Genomic DNA, 13,179 nt, shown 5'->3' on the forward strand with positions numbered 1-13,179 from the left:
ACACATGGTTTGACAGGGTGTAGCATCAGCATCCCTACTTCTGTTTGGACAAGTTAATACTTCTTTTACCTTTCACAGATTTCTCAGATCTGCTCAGCTCAATAGAATTATGTGTATGCTTAAAGGTAAGCATGTAAATAAGATGATTCGTTCATTTAGAGACAGAATTATATAATTGTACTTTATCTGAACTAAGTTTTGCACACCTTTGAATAAGAACCTATTACCATTGTCTTCACATTACCTTTTCCTAAAGTAGGAGCATTTCTAAAGCTTCGGAGTGATATGTCATGTTCCATATCCTCAATTTTTTAATGCTACTCCCTAGGTTATATAAGCATGAAAAATCAGCTGGAAGCAATTTGATAAGCATTTTCTCTTTTCTTCAAACCTATTCAAACTTTTTGGCCTCTCTCAAAGAAGGTGAAAATGTTGACCAATCCACATTATTTTTTAAAATTGGAGTAGCGAGGGAAAGAGAGAATAAGTAAAGGCTAGCAATCAAATCTCTCAAATGTAGCCCACAGTGTACCTACTGGACAATAGTCCTTGGTTGTGTCAAAGATACTGAATTTAAAATATAAATTTCTGTAAATGAGAAAAGATTGCTATTTAAAAATAAAATAATCTTATTCATTCTGCTATTTAATAAAAGAAGGTGCTTTATGATTTATGTCTCAGTCTGGTCACATTTCTAACTCTTCTTTTTTATTAAGCAGTTACGAATTTCACTATATACCAAGTGAAAGGGCATACTTATGCTGATCAGGTTGGGCAAAATCCTTCTGCAGATTTTTCTCAAGTGACTGTTGTGACATTTTGTAGTTCAGATGGATCACAACTGTGGGTTCAAAGCAAGCTGTGAAAGACTTAAAGTAGTTGTCACTGCTTCACAAATCAATGCTGTCAAGAGTTAATCTTGACCTTTATGCATTTTTAATTAATTTGATAAAAACCTTTGGCATGGTGAGACAATTTAGAGATGTATGGAAAAGACTTGGCTCTCTAAGTAGTTTCTGTGAATTTTGACAAGCACCCATGATGGAAAATGAGTAAAGGTCCATGAGAGTCTATCAAACTTCCCTGTAGCAATCAGAAGGGTCTTGAGTCCTATCCTATTTATTCTATTTTACACATCAAAGCCAGGCAAGGTGAGCTGCAACCTAAAGATGAGCATCACAATTTACTTACAGACTGCCTGAAGGTGAAGACCTACATATGAAGTCTAAAGTTAATGAATGGATTTGCTGGAACTCTGCTGTGCTAGCAACTTTGTTCTGGTAGTATGCTAGGCTAAATAATTTTTGGTGCTTGAAGGGCTTGTCTTCTGCTTCTGCAAACCTACTTGGACTGGCTTGAAATCTAATAATAAAAACATTTACCAAGCAACTTCCTTCAAGCAATGGCTATCCATGGAAATGAACTTGTAGCATAAATTTGCATAACCTCAAAGTGTTTTGAATAATATGTTAATATTCCCATTAAGCTTTCATACCTATAAAGTTAGCATGATCTCCAGCTGATTTATGAAGTACAGAAGTGAAATACTCCAGTCAAATCACCCGATAAGTGTCATGTTTCACGTACTGACCAAAGTGGTAAGACCAGTTTACAAGTGGCAAAATCTTAACAGCACACTGGCTGTCTGTCCTGTGGCATCAATATTAGTGACATAGGTGTGATGGGCCTGCTTTGTCATTTGGACACAAAAGACATGAGTATTGGCTTCATATATTATGGCTAAAAGATTTATAAGGAGTAGCATCTTAGCCAGCGTCTGACAACTAATAATCCAGACTCCAGACCAATGAACACGAATCATGTCATCACAGTTAAGAAGGAAGTGAATGCCTAAGGAGACATGGACTTTGTTCTTAAGGCAAAGGCATGTCTTGAGCATGGGATTATTCAAGAATATCTATTCCACCTTAAAATTGCATTTCACCATACTGAAATGTCAGGTGTTGACATGCCCTAATTTAAAGAATGACAAGTAAAGACTGGTATTCTTTATAATGGGACCATTCAGTAAGCAAAATCAAGAAGCGGAAGGTCTAGGACACCTAATTTGGCACATATTCTGAGACATGGGTTTTACTTGGAAACTGCCAAAGGAGCTGTTTTACTGAGAAAAGTGGTCCAAATCACAACAGAGGTTTGGGAGCCTTTTTTTTTTCAATCACACTGTGGAATCTCTGACTTCTCCTTTGCTGCATATGACAATATAATGGTCTAACAAAAGCAAGGTTAGATTTTAGTGTGAGATTGCATAGCTCCAGATCAAGAAATTCAAGAAATCCTGAGTGCAATACTTCAAAAAGTTTGATTGCATGTTATTTGTTACTGGGCTCATAGATACACCCCACAGCAGCCATGGTGGCATTGGTCATGGGCACAGACTGTGGCTTCTGTCGCTCACCTGACAGCTCTGTGCTCCACGTATACAGAAGCAGAAGCCATCCTTCAGTTTGGAAAGTTTCTATCCGGCATCTTCAGGCAATGAAAGAGGCCACCTAGGTGGAGTTTACCCTCAAATTTTAAAATACCAAGGGCTCATGGCTATTAAGAACTTTAAGGCAAGAAAATTTGCTTTCCTGTGTTCCCTGTCACACCTCTGTCTTGCATGGGAGCGTGCATGTGTGCTTATCTAGGATGAAAATCCAGTGTGAAAACTGGCAGTCTTATAAAAAGCTAGAACATCTCCTGAAAGGAGCTTTTGAACCTAATGTAGCTGCCCTGAAAGGAAGAAAGTCAGCATGTCATTTTAAAAGGATTTTACTTTACAGCTAGAGCCTTAAACTCATTTGCAGAATCAAAACACAAGAGTGGTGCTGATTCTGTGCTAATATATAACTACATAAGGCTCCCGTTATCCTGCTGCAGTCTCTGGAGTGACATGTGTAAGAGTAATACGCCACATGAAAGGGTAATATCTATCAGAATGCAGTCTTCACTGGGGCTTTTTAACACTACCAAAATACTAATATGAAGTAAGGACAAAATTGACTCTTCAGGAATGCACGCGAAAGACAGAATCAGATGTATTGGATAATAAGCTGGCTCTGCTCGAGTCAGTGAGAACCTCTCTCTTAAACCTCAGTGGGTCCACGATTTCAACCCATTATATTCATCAACAACACAGCACAATGGTATCTTTCTGATTTAATTTCTTTTGCATTACAATTCCTCATCTATAATAGCAATTTATACCTGACTTAGAAATATTGCCACTTACGATTTTTCAGCAATGGACTACTCTTACAAATATTATGAGTACTGCTGCTTTAAAACATGAAGGCATTTTAATTGGATTGCATAAATAGAGTACACAGCACAGCTTCCAAGTAAGATGAGATGAATATGGAATGGTAATCCTTTAAGTAATCATACACATGATAGATTATATCTGGGTTTCTGGGAAGACAAAGTCTGTTGTGTACAGCTACTGGAGCTGAACAGCACATACTTTTCCCAGCCCTGCAATTTCTTTTTTATTTTTATCAAAACACAGTGCAAGTTGAGAGAGTCAAAATCTCAACAATTCTTGTGAATAAAGAATTTGAAAAAAAGAATTACTTGGGCCTGCCAAAACATTTTTTTATTAAACATTAATTCAAAATTCTTATAACTGACAAACTAGCTGAAATGTTGAAATTAAAAAGCATGTTGATCTAAGCACACCATATTTCTCTAAATGTCAAACTTTAAAATGTCATAGGTTTCCTTAAAATAAGGAAGAAATTCAGCAAACTCCTCAAAAACATTCTTTTTGAAAAATTATAAGAAAAAGACCTAAAACTTCTTGGATATGTTTAAGGGGCTTCTTGGCAAGAATACTTAAAAGCAAAATAAAATGCAAGGGTTTTGACACTTTCTCATGTAATATCCTCACTGAAAAGCTGATGAAGTACAAAACAGGTAAGTGGACAGTGAGGAGGATCAGCCCAGAGGGTTGTGATTAGGAGCATGACATCCACTAGATAGAGGGCAGCCACTAATGGTTAGCTCCAAGGGTCAATACTGGTGCTAACACTGTTTAGCATCTTCCTGAATGACATGGACACTGCAACAGAGTGTGCCATTAGCAAGTTTTCTGATGATACAAAACAGGGATGAGTAGCTGGTACACTACTTGGGTGTGTTGCCGTCCAGAGGAACCTTGACAAGCTGGAGAAATGGGCAGAGTGGAACCTCATGAAGCTCAACAGGGGAGGAATAACCCTAGGCATCAGTTGACTGGGTCTGGAAAGCAGCTTAGCAGAGAAAGACCTGGGTGTCCTGGTGGGCAAAAAGTTGACTATTAGCTAGAAATGCGCCTTTTCAGCAAAGGTGGCCAGCTGCCTCCTAGGCTTGGTTAGGGGGAGAGTTGCCAGCAGGCTGAAGGAAGTGACAGTTCTCCTCTACTCTGCACTGGTGAGGCCACACCTGGGGTGTGGAGCTTTGGGCTAACTAGCAAAAGAAAGATGTTGACTTGCTGGCATGAGTCCAGTGGACAGCTACAAAGATGACTGAAGGAGTGAAGCACCTTTCATACGAGGAGAGGCTGAGAGATCTGAGACAGTTCAGGCTGGAGGGACCTTGTCCATTCATATAAATACCTCAAAGGGAGACTAAAGAAAAGGGAGCCAGCATTTTCTCAGTGTTGTCCAGTGACAGCACAAGAGGTAATGGATATAAATTGAAAATACAATAAATTCTATTTAAACATAAGAAAGCACCTTTTTAGAGTAAGGGTGGTTGAACAGATTGCCCAGAGATGATGTGGAATTTCTGTCCTTGGAGATATTCAAAACACAACTGGACATGGCTCTGAGCAACCAGATCTTGTGGACCCTGTTTTGAGCCAGGTGTTGGACCAGAGCAGGGGTCCTCAAACTATGGCCCGTGGGCTGGATATGGACCCCCAAGGTCTTCAATCTGTCCCCCAGTATTTACAGACCCCCCTGCCCCCCCCCCCCCCCCCCCAGGGGTAGGGGGGCAAACCAAGCAGCCGCAGATGGCTGCCTGCCACTTCATCCACACGCCAGCCCCCTGTTTAAAAAGTTTGAGGACCCCTGGACCATGGGGTCCCCAGAGGTGCCCTCCCTCCTCAGCTGCCCTGTGATGCTGTTCCATGGTTGCTTTCAGAACATAAGTACTACTATTAAGAAAAATAATTGTCCCATGACCGAGGTCCACATTCATCAGCTCTCCTGGGTAAGGCAACAAAAATAATTTCTGAGTTCAAAGTGCCGGGACAGTGTCAGTGACAGTCAGATGTGTAGGAAGAAGATCCACTTTCTGTGCATCTGAAAATGAGGCATTTTTTCTTTCAACAACTTGAGAGCAGGGTGTTGAGACAAGTGAGCTCAGGGGAAGACCTGCAAACACCACTGCTTACCAAAGACACAGTCAGGCTGGGGCACAACTGGCAAAACTACAAAACAGAGACAACATCAACATCAGAAGCTTAAAACCAAAAATTTTATCAAGCATTTTATAAACCAGTCTCAGATAATAAAGTACAGCCAAAGGATATTCATGAGAACTAGAATAACCACGTTTTTCTGTTGCAGAAACACTGTTTTCTTCTGATGCTTTTGTGGAAGGCCACTGAACTGCCATGATAATGTTATCATTGGACTGGTTAGAAATTGAGATTTAAATTTAGTTCATTTGTCACAACTATATTTTATACCTATAAGTTTGCTTCCAGTATTATGGGATGTTTTAATGAAGTCTTAAATAGACATCCATATCAATGACTAAATGATGCCATTACACATCTGTATTCTTGTCTCTTAAAGACCTTCACAGTCTATTATCTATGCTAAATTAAAAACCTGTGCGAAACTGGTACACTGAGACACAGAGCTGTTACTTTTTCCAAATTTCTATGTGGAAATTTGGACTGGTTTCTGAATGAACTTTTCAGCAGAATTGGTTTGCTTCTTTGTAAGAACGTGTTTCAAGTTTGATTTTTAGGCAGAACAATACAAATCTCTGTAGCTTCATGCAGTTGTGTTTCCAAGCAACATAAAAGGAGCCTCTGGGGATTTGTCTGTATGTACTCTCCAGTCAAAATTGACAAAATAGAGCCTTGCATGAGCTACAGTAAAACTTAAAAACTCCTTGAAAACTTCATGACTACAAGAAGAAAAAAGTTGTATACATATATGCTAACCTGACCATTTTGTTACATTTCTACAGACATTTTGTAAACAAAAAGGAAAAATAAAAGATGTCTGCTAGGGTATTTGCAGTGAAAGGTCAGAACATCTGATGTCTCTGTTCCTTCCGTGTTATTCACTAGGAGCAGCAGGTACCTAGGAACCTGAACATACAGGAAAATTATTTATTAAAGAATGCCTTTATTATCAAACCATTCCTGTGGTAGCCTTTAAAGGTTTCCAGGGGTAACTTTTAAAGGTTAAGCTTTAATTAATTTAGTGTATTGTTCAGATATATTTTATTTAAATATTTCCTTTCTACTGAGGACCTTCCACCCTCCTGCAATCTGATTTTGACTGAAGAAAATCAACAGCAAAAAGCATTACTAACACATCTTTCTGGAAACAAGCAAACAAACAAAAAACCCAATAAACTTCATGAGGACAGAGGAGATTTCTATATTTGTATTTGTGTCATGTATGAAACAGCTTTTGAAGAGTCACAAACTATTTATCCTATAGACCAAAAAGATATCCTGATGGCAAAATTCAAGCAAGCAGTCATGTTGCGTGTTCATAGCAAGCAGCAGTGACAGCTTGCAACTCCTATACACTCTTGGGTTTCACCAGGCGTTTGAGAAGGACCTTTCCCTGGGGCTGTTTGTGGGTGAGGAGGAGGACCAGAAGCAGTCTGTGTGAGTAGAGCCATGGAGACAGCCCAGACTGGGAAGCACTGCAGGGTGGGCTGTATGCTTGCTGCCGCTGAATGGGCTTGCCCTCCTGGTGGCATCATGACCTGCATTTGAACCTTTCAGAAACAGCAGCATTTGTCTTCCTTTAAAACCTCTCAGGGATGAAACATAAGAAACATTTCACTTGTCAGGACTGTTTACTACTTGTTGAAGTAAATGTAAGCAGGAGCTGACGGCTTTATTTTTCAATGATGTACCCATAGATTTCTTGGCATTTCTTTTTACTATTTTGACACCAGAAGCTTTTTCCTGTGATTTAGTGTCAAAGCAGTAAGGTCATCTCGAGCTATTTAGACACTTTGTAAATAGCAGACTTAAAAATAAGAAGCGATAACATTATAAGAAAGAACTGAGATGTTTAGATATACCTCAGCACAGATACTTGTGACTACTTCTCTGTATTTACAGTATCTCCAAATTATTATTTATTAAATAAATGTATTGATAGTGATACACTGAGGATCCTATAGTGAAAGTGTGTACGTTATTAAGCAGCAGGTGCTGCTGCTAATGAATTTACAATTTGAATAGGTTAAACATGTAAAATCAAAGCACAAAAAGCAACAGAGAATGCAAAATGGAAATTACTGATCATTCGTTGAGCAGCCTCTGCAGTGTTTGAATTTCAACCAGGTAACCCCCTCCTTCTCCTTTCTGTGACTTGAGTGGTTGCCCTTCGGGCTCCGACAGCTCTGTATGGAAAGTTTCTGGCCACCCAGAAAAGACCCAGAAGGCTTCCACAGTGCAAAACAATTCTGCCACCTGAAGGACTGCCCTAGTCACCCTACACAACAGCCCTGCATCTGCTAATTGAACACTGACTTCTGTTTAATAATTCTGCTTGGGTTTTTGACTGATAGTGAACTGATTCATTTTAATTACATGGTCAATTAGCTATTAACATTTTAATTATAATGGTATTGTGAGGTGTCCTTAAGAAGTTATGCCCCTGTGAAGACATTTATGCTTTAAGAGACATTTCACCACCACGTTTGCTTAGGAAAGAAAGATGAAAGCAAAATCTGTGGTGGGAGCCGCATTGCCTAAAAGAGAAAGATACCATAGGATCGTGAGTTTGCTTTCTGATTCTACTAAACTCTCCCTTCATTGTGCTTTCCAAAGGTTAAGGCTGAGTAAGGCACATTGAACCTCTGGGACAACCAAGAGTAACTTCAGAGCAGCTCTGATCTGTGTTTGGCTGTGGTTTGCTGTAGTTCAGCTACAGTGCTTAAGTCAATACATGTCGAAGCTGTGGACTCCTCTTGAAAGATTAAAAGTTGTCATAGACATTCGTATCCTGATTGATTTGAGATGTGGAGCTATTTTAAATGATTCAGTGTCATAAGTACTTCAGTCTAGGAGCTTCTTTGTTGCTGAGAGTTTATATCATTTTATTCTTAATGGACTCTGTACAGTCTCTACGGTATCTCATTTACATCTGGTTTGGTGCAAATGGCTGTCGCATTAACTGGAAAAGCAATGTAAAAAACCAATAATTGCTACAAGTCTTTATCACCACCACAAACTTCTAATGTTTACCCTCAAAAATTTCTGTGTGCAGTTTTACGCATCAGTTATATGGATTTTACTTTAAATCTTGTAACATATATCACAAGGCCTTCAGCTGAAGTGCATATTTAAGGAATAATTACAGCATACAAATGGATGTTATGGCATTGGCATGTGCCAGTCCCATATTTATATGTGCATATTCTTTGCTATTGATATTTAACCTTTACATTCATCAGCTAAGCCATTTACTTCTATGGTGTCACGCTTCTGTCACCTGCAGCTTCCAGTCCTCTTTTTCTGTATCCCAGCTGACAAGCACTTCAACTGTCTGCATGTCTCTGTGCACTTTTTTTTCCATTAAAACTGTTATGCTAGTGGTAAGGATTGTGGTTTTATAGCAGACTTCTTTTGGCTACTACAGTTGTTGCCTCAACTTGAGAAAGAAACTCCTTCCATGTGTGGCATTCTGGACAAGCAGCCGTACACTGGTGGGATCACCAGTTACAGGACATTGTTAGAGTAGTTGTAGAAACATGCAGTGTTCAGCATCTGTAAATATTTCAGATAATATATAACATGTATTTTGCACATTTACAGAACCTTCTTTATCCTTTCCTCCACAAAAAAATGAAATGGCCCCAGTAGTGTTTGGAGATTCAGGGATGTGTGAGAATGTTGCTTAGGTTTAGCAGACTAGAAATTCTCATAGCTGCCAAATGATGTGGAAAACTCTAACTTCACCAAACTAACGAATGCTGCAATGCCCCAAATCCTTGTGTAAGTATCAGAAGTTGTGTGTAAGTACGACTAAACTCCTCTTTTTGGTCTGTTTGAAAATGTCCTTGTCCTTCTCCACAGTTGTAAGGATTTCTTCCAAAGTGCTTTCACCAATTGTTAGATGATTGCTATAATTTCTGGTGATTAAAAGTTCTTAGGTATAAAAGTTAGTAAATAAAAAGAAGGGTTTGCTACCAATTGCTAGTTACTTGGTACATTACGAATATCCTTCATAATCTTTCAAGATCTCTGCCCTGAGTGTGATACGTTCTGCAAGTATCTTTGAAAGCATCTACCATATGAACAGCAGGCAATATCAAGACTTAACACATTTTAAGCTGTTCACTGATGTAGAGGATAATCTTGTTTGATGCATAATCTCTGAAAGTCATATTGATGTCTGGCCATAAAGTATTGATATTCTTCAAGAACTTCAATAGGAACATCAGAAAGATCACACCATGAGACAAAGTTCACTTTATTTCCAAGGTATTTTATCAGGGTGGTTATCTTGCCTGATGATAGCTTGTTATTTTTAGAGAGAGATGGAGGATAACACTGGTTTTCATGACGAAAGAATTCTTGTAAGTCACCTTTCTTCTGACAGGCAATGAATAATTATGGCAATAAAAGAAAACAATTTTTAGAAGGTTACTTATTGGATCTTTCGTGACACATTCTTGAAGGAATCATGTATGAAGAAATATTTCTGTATATGAGCTCAGATCATGTTTATCTTCACAATTTCTTTTGCCACAAAGTCACTATATAGTGCAAGGTCAGTATAGTTGATGATCTTTAGGTCTTCTGCAAACGTTCAAGGACAACTTGTTGAGAATTCCCAGAGAACCCACTGGATGTTTTTTAATCAGAGTTCTGTATTTTTCCATCATATAATTAGCATAAAAATGTGCCCACAGAACAGCTTTTGGACCATTGCAGTGTGTGACCTGAAGCAGGTGCTAGCCAGATACAGTTCCCTCATTCCAGTCACATCAACCTGTTCCAAAACTGTGTCTCTGCTCTGGCAGAGCCACAGTGGTGGAAGGAAAAAAAAATTTGCATCACTTTCATTGCCTGAATCTCTTACAACGAAGGCTTATTAGCTACACTAGATCACATCAGCTTTCTTTCTCCTTTCTCTGCACACTTCCATGCCTTCTTCCCTGCTGTCTGATTATTACCTGCTCCCCGAATATCATCATAAACCTGTGATCAAGCAGCTGTGGGCCATGTGTGCAGAGCTGTAAGAATTATTGCAGATATATTAGTAGAACTTTTTATATGCTTATTATTTAAATTTTAGGATGGATGGGGGGAATATTCATTACAACAAAAGCCTGCAGCATAATTAAGAACTTCCTTATTACGTTTTCTTTATACTTTTCTCACTTCAGTTTTTTACTGCTATTAATTCATCTTAATCTTATGGATGTGCAATGCATGCAGAAAACTTAGAGAACATATTTATTTCAATATTAGTTTTTTTCCTGTACAGGTTTTCCCAATTTTATCCATTTCTACAGACAACAGCCAGTGTTATTCATGTCAAAACTTGTTCTTCTATTTTGAAATTCAGCACCCTTTTGTTACAGGATAGTGGTAATTTTTACTAAGCTTGTCTCTTTCTCATGGTGACATTTTGTTTAAATAAGAAAATCTGTGTAAAGTGGCTTTGTGCCTATGGGTGAATTTATTTGAAATGTAAAATGTCAAACTGGCAACAGTAATAATCCTGTAAATGAGGTAAGTCAAATAATGTACATGTAGACGTCTGATTCATCTAAGAGTGGAAGGATTTCTCTAACTCTATTTCAAGAAACCTGAGTCATGAGCTCCCATTTCTTAATTGGAATTCTTGAAAAGAGTGAGGAATATGCCAACATAAAAAATTTATAAATCAGAAAAAAAATGAGTTTAGGGTAAAACTAACACCAACTCCCAGTTCAGCAGTTTTCAGAAAGAGAAAATATATCTTTGTACATGGAAAATAGGTCATAATCACAACACAATTTTCTAATTGGCATGCTGGAGGTGCCACTGCAAAGCAATATCCGCAGTTACATATAGTGCATATATGCATATACATGCTGTTTGGATTGTACTGTATGAGCCATTCTAGAAAGGCCACAGTCGCTGAGATAAGATCATCACACACCATCACTTTGGAGACCAGGCCCTGAAAATGGGTTGGGAGACCCTAGAGCCAGAAGGAAACAGGTTGAAGGATGTATGGAGAAAACACACATTGTCATTTTGCTGCGGTTGCTATAGCTCAGAAACTACCAGCAGCTCAGCCAGGCTGGTCCCTCCTCTCTCATCTCTCCTGCCCACTTTGCTGGGTAGTGCTGCCTTTCAGGTTCTCTGAGTTCACTGCTTAGGTGGGCACTTTCTGCTTCCTTTTGGTGAAAATTAGCCAGAAAAGCAAATATCTATATGAACTATTTACGTTTGGTTTGAAGGAACTGAGTTACAAATCACTCACCCAAGCAGTTTCCCAGCAAATCTGAAGGGCAGTAAAAAGTATTAGTAAGCACCAGGGAGCATGATCTTTTCCAACTCTATGATTTCAGCTAGAACATTTTAGAACTAGAAATTTTCTCTATGAAAGGAGAAGTTATTTTGTCTAAGTAATGAATTTAATTGCAGCTATTTCCTCTAAGTGCAGTGCTAATACTTTTCCTTCTTCAGAGACCTGCAATGTTAAAATGGACTGGGGCAAAGCTCTGTTCCTATTGAAGTTTTGCCACTTTTTATTCTTTAGTTGGTAGAGTCTTCTCTTTGGTGTAAGTGTCAACATGCATTTAGACACCTGCTATGCACTGTATTATTTGCATATGTAGCATGTAGAATACTATTGTATTACTGTATTATTGTAATATGTATGTACTATTACATTATACTACACAACATTTTTTCGCAGTTCTTTACCTGCCACTGTTTCTGCAGTGAAGTGAGATAATCAGCAGCAATTATTCTCTTTTACAGAGAAAGCAATAGCGTTGTGGATTTCTAGGGTACAAGGTAAATTAAAAACACTACTGTTCAAAAAGAAAGAAAAAATATAAATAATTTAAATTACTGTGTATTATATGGATACCATGTTAGTCCTGTGGTACACACAGTAAATGGGAGTTATCTTCCCCTGCTTGCATGAAAAGTTACAAACCCTTGTGCCTCCTGAGGGATACCACAGCTCTCAGACATCACTAAGCAGCTATTGCACAGTGAAGTCTTGCCATTGCTTATCTGTGGACTTTCTCACAGACTCATATCGTTATTCTCATACTCTGCATTTGAGAAGGTAGACTAACTATAATAGGTTGTACACCTAAACTAATTAGGAATTAACTACACATAGCTACACTGGCACCACCTGGTAACATCACATCACATGGTAATGTCTCAACACATGGTAATGTCACTTCACATAGGTTAAAAGCAACTATGGAGGAGTATTTTATCCTGAACTAACTGAGCACTGGCTGTACAGTGGGTCTCTGGCCTTCAAAATAGCTTAGTGATCCTTTAAAGGATGGGACAGAGAGGACAGAGAATCAGCACCCAAAATACCAGTACTAGAAATCTATAACTTAACCTTATTAATCAATTTTCTCTTTCATCCATCATTTTGTGATGGAAATGCCAGAGATGAAACTATGTCTGTAGTCAATACAGGCTAGAAGATTTCTGGAAAGAGACATGAAAGAGTTTTGTGGCATCCCCAGCCACCAACACTAAAGAGGGACATGCAGGCACCAAAAGGATCCATCAAAGGAATTGGCACATAGCTAGTGTACCTTGCTGCTTGTTGGGCACAATGCAAAGAATGCTGCAAGTATTTTTCTCCTTAACTTATTCACCTGTTCTTCCCAATAGATCTTATATATGTTAAGTAATTGTTTTATCATATACTTTTAAAAATGAATTTAAAGAAAGTACAAGAAAAAAACCAAAAACCTCGATGTCTGCAAACCCTCCTGGTAAGT

The sequence above is a fragment of the Falco punctatus genome (assembly GCF_963210335.1).
Source record: "Falco punctatus genome assembly, chromosome: 1".
Lineage (NCBI taxonomy): Eukaryota > Metazoa > Chordata > Aves > Falconiformes > Falconidae > Falco > Falco punctatus.